Raw genomic sequence first — 5,106 nt, 5'->3', positions numbered from 1 at the left:
GCTTACCACTCTGCGCCACGGGGCTCTTCTACTGATTCACCCTATCAAATGCTATTTCCCCCTCCCTCTTCATCTTCCTTTACAAATCTCTATTCTTTAAAATATTTTAAAGAATTTTTTTTTTTTAAGTGAGTACAATTAGAAAAAATAGCACCAAACATCATTTCATTCTGTGGCTCACTACCATACGCTTGCCACAGAATTCAGGTTCTCTAATGCGGCACTTTTCGGACACAATTTTGGGAAAGGCTGGTAAAACATGCAGCCTGCTCTCGCCATGGCTGTCATTCAATAGGAATCATAGAGCTGGAAGGGACCACCAGGGTCATCTAGTCCAACCCCCTGCACAATGCAGGAAATTCACAACAACCTACCCCTCACACCCCAGTGACCTCTACCTACTCCATGCCCAGAAGATGGCCAAGTGCCCTCCCTTTCATGATCTACCTAAGGTCACAGAATCAGCATTGCGGACAGATGGCCATCTAACCTCTTCTTAAAAACTTCCAGGGGAGGAGAGCTCACCACCTCCCGAAGAAGCCTGAAAGTCTAAAGAAAGAAAGAAACAGAGATGTACAATTGGGAACAGCCCACTTCAGGACTGCAAATGTATACAGCTTCCTCACTTATTGAAAAACAGCCCAATCCTATGCAGAATTTCTGCAGTCTAAACCTACTACTTTTGATGGCCTTAGACGACAGTAACTGTACTTGGATTTTGCTGAAAGGCACCCAATCGATGAGAATGCATGCAAAACTATACCATTGTCACATATTTATTTCACCTTCCCCCATTTTATCTTCACAACAACCCCATGATGCAGGCTAGACCCGAGAGAATAGAAGAAGAAGAGTTGGTTTTTACATGCCAACTTTCTCTACTACTTAAGGGAGAATCAAACCGGCTTACAATCACCTTCCCCTCCCCACAGCAGACACCCTGTGAGGTAGGTGGGGCTGAGACAGCTGTGACTAGCCCAAGGTCACCCAGCTGGCTTCATGTGTAGGAGTAGGGAAACAAATCCAGATCACCAGATTAGCCTCCGCCGCTCATGTGGAGGAGTGGGGAATCAAACCCAGTTCTCCAGATCAGAGTCCACCGCTCCAAACCACCGCTCCAAACCACTACACCACGCTGGCTCTCACCTAGCTCAAGATCACCCAATGTGTTGCACAGCAAAGTGGAATTTCAGCCCAACTCTCTCCAGCACTAGCCTGACACCAACATCCTTACAGCACACTGGAGCAGCACTCTTCCTACCTATTGTTTGGCCCATCCTGCAGATAACCCGATTCTGAAAGAGGTTATTCATTGTTTTCATTGCTCCCCTTCTGCTAATCTACTTAAAATGAAAAATCTGTTGATAAAAACATAACAGAAGTTCCCTGCACATAAAGACTAGCATTTCAGTCTGGAATTCTTCTCGGTGTCATATAGCTTTCTGTGTGCAGGGAAAGGGGGGTAGGGTACATTGAACAGCATTAAATCATGCAAGCCCTTATGTGCAGTAAAGGTAAAGGTCCCCTGTGCAAGCACCGGGTCATTCCTGACCCATGGGGTGATGTCACATCCCAACGTTTTCTAGGCAGGCTATGTTTACGGGGTGGTTTGCCAGTGCCTTCCCCAGTCATCTTCCCTTTACCCCCAGCAAGCTGGGTACTCATTTTACCGACCTTGGAAGGATGGAAGCTGAGTCAACCTTGAGCCGTACAGTTCAGAAAATATGCCAGCATGCTGTAGTGGTTAAGAGCGGTGCTTTGGAGCGGTGGACTCTAATCGGGAGAGCCGGGTTTGATTCCCCACTCCTCCACATGAGATGCGGACACTAATCTGGTGAACTGGGTTGGTTTCCCCACTCTTAAACATGAAGCCAGCTGGGTGACCTTGGGCTAGTCACAGCTCTCTTAGAGCTATCTCAGCCCCACCTACCTCGCAGGGTGACTGTTGTGTGGGGGGGAAGGGAAGGTGATTGTAAGCCGGTTTGATTCTTCCTGAAGTGGTACAGAAAGTCGGCATATAAAAACCAACTCTTCTTCTTCCCCATAGAATCTCATGCCAAAGAAGGGAACCTTAAATTGGCTCAACTTGGTATGTGACAAAGACACAGTACAATTCTCCTTGCAAGTTCAACCGGCTTCCTTTGCACTGCTGTGACTGTCTCACAAATAAACACATATTTAACTCTCTCCTATGGTTATTATTTACATCACAGGACTAGCAGGACTCCTACGAGGGGAAGTTGTATGCTCATTTTCTCATACAACTCTGTTTTATTCTCACAGACAACAATTACACTGCTCCATTTCCATGAACTCCCAATAATGGAAGGGAACTGAGGGCCAAACTGAGGGCCAGAGATCCAACCATGGATGGCTCCAATCCCTACAACCTTAAGCAGATGATGAGAGGGAACGCATCTTGGCCATCTTCTGGGTCACTGGGGTGTGTGGGGGAGGTAGTTGTGAATTTCCTGCATTGTGCAGGGGGTTGGACTAGATGACCCGGGGGGGGGGGGGTTAGAGCCAGTTAGGCAAATGAAAATGCATTGGGGGGGGAGCTTCTCAGCCCACTGTGCCACAAGACCATGTGGCTTTTTTAGATCTCTTTTAAATTGCAGCGGTGTCCACAGGTCAGATCCATGGATACTGCCACAAGTATGACATTTGCAATCCACAGCCTTCCAATGCTCCAGGCTTCTGGGTTGAAAAGACCCAGTAACTGTGTTATTTTTTGTTTGGGGGGGGGGGGTCAAGTCACCTTTTGAACGTTATCACAGCCCTCAGTTTGCAAGACCTGAGCAGGGCTATTACCGAGAGGACGTTTTGGAAGACGTTAACTCATAAGGTTGCCACGAGTCAGAAGCAACTTGGCGGCACTTAACACCCACACAGCCTACAAGCATCGAAACCACAAAAATTTGTGCGGGGCACCTCATTCCCCCTCCCTGCTATTTCCTCTTTTCATGTCCTGAGAGCTCCTATAGCCGTGTTGGCGAGCCTATGGCACAAGTGCCAGACTTGGCACGCCGAGCCCTCTCTGTGGGCACGCGCGGGTAAGTTGAGCAGCCCTCGCGTCTGCCTTCCCTGGACTCCCCGCCGCCCAGCTTCGGGGCTTTGAACAAACATTAATTGTTCAAAAGCATGCCAAATGCAAACTTTTACCTTTCAATAAAAAGTTGTTTGTATCATTGAAAGCTCTGTTATTGTGTTTTTCTTTTAAGGCAAAAGATGTTAATGTATGTGTTGTTTTTTCTAAACTAAAACCTCAGCATTCAGGTTAAATTGCCGTGTTGGCACTTTGCAATAAATAAGTGGGTTCTGGGTTGCAGTTTGGGCACTCGGTCTCTAAAAGGTTCGCCATCACTGTCCTATAGCCTCTCCCCCTTTCCTGCTTCTTCCTCTCCATCCCAGTCACCTGCAAACTTACCTTTATCTGCCCCCTATCTTAAGCTTTCCTTCCTCCCCTCCCCCAGTAGCCTCGCCCCAAGAAAACTGGCAGAGTTGCGCGGCACCAGCCACCAAGGCAGGACAAGTGGTGTTGTGCCAGCCAGGCTGGGCCCCGTTCCATACTCGAGAACCTGCAAGGACTCGTGAAGGGGTACCTTGCTGTCCTCCATATCCCCTTCCCTTGCTGTTTCTCTGGATTTAACACTGGGGTTGCTCTACCAATAAATCTGACCATGTGAGTTTCTCCACGTAGGAGTGGAGCACTGAAAGTTGTGTTTAGCTAAACATGTTGACCCCCACAAATATAGATCATTCCAGAAGCAAGGATACACATCGTTCTTCCTTCTGTTAAACACACTATGGTGTGACACCCTTTTTCACCATGCAAATAAACTTCAGTTTATAATTGGAGGAGAAGTAATGCAGGAAACAATCACCCAGACAAAGCATTTTCATCCTATGGTCTTAATCCTTAAATGTAATGGAATGTGATTGAACTTGGACTTTCTGAATTATAAGCAGAACTGCACTTAAAAAGATTGTTTGGGGAACTCTTTGTAAGTTACCACCTCTTGTCCCTGCAACTAAAAGACTTATTTAGATATGCCACAACGGCGGCAAGAGTTGTTCTCGCAAGAAAGTGGAAACAACCAACTTTGCCAGATGTAGATGATTGGATAGACAAAATGATGGAATACGCTACAATGGCTAAAATGACCCACACGATGAGGAGACCCTCGATCAATTTAATGAAAAATGGAAACTGTTTAACAGATATATAGAAATTGACGGTTGAAACTTTATAATGATCGTAGTAGATTAAATGTTGTAAATAAAGGTTAATTTATAGTGAAGTTAACTCCTAGTAGAAAAAATCAAAAAGAAAATGTCAAGAGACAGTCTGCTTCATTAATTGGAAAATCAGATGCTGTAACTTCTCTCTTCTTACTGTATATACTTTATCCGCAGACGGATCCCTTATCCCCCTTTTTACCCCTTCTGTACCCCTTATTCCAAATAAATTTTAAAAAATTAAAAAAAAAAATAAGTTACCATCTCCCAGAATGTTACCACCTCCCAGAATGAGTCTCTGGGAATGAGTTGCAGAAATGATCTGGTGTAGTAAGAAACAATCAGATCATTTCTGCAACTCATTCCCAGAGACTCATTCTGGGAGGTGGTAACTTATTTTTTTTTAATTTTTTAAAATTTATTTAGAAAAGCTCTGCTCACGACCTGAGTTCGATCCCGACGGAAGTCGGTTTCAGGTAGCCTGCTCGAGGTCGACTCAGTCTTCCATCCTTCCGAGGTCGGTAAAATGAGTACCCAGCTTGCTGGGGGTAAAGGGAAGATGACTGGGGAAGGCACTGGCAAACCACCCCGTACCCAAAGTCTGCTTAGTAAATGTCGGGATGCGACGTCACCCCATAGGTCAGGAATGACCCGGTGCTTGCACAGGGGACCTTCACCTTTACCTTTTAGTAAGAATATAGAAAGCTGACCCAGATGTGACTGCTTCTTGGCTTTTGGATTCTGTTAAAGATGTATCCAACTTCCTGCGCACCCAATAGCAAGTTTGTTTACACTAGTCCTTATATGCAATACAGTCCCTTTGTCAAGATTAAGACAAAACTATCTGAGAACTTGGTGAAGTTCTAC

The sequence above is a fragment of the Euleptes europaea genome, chromosome 6 (assembly GCF_029931775.1).
Source record: "Euleptes europaea isolate rEulEur1 chromosome 6, rEulEur1.hap1, whole genome shotgun sequence".
NCBI classification, from domain to species: Eukaryota; Metazoa; Chordata; class Lepidosauria; order Squamata; family Sphaerodactylidae; genus Euleptes; species Euleptes europaea.
Note: the sequence above shows the minus strand (reverse complement) of the source record.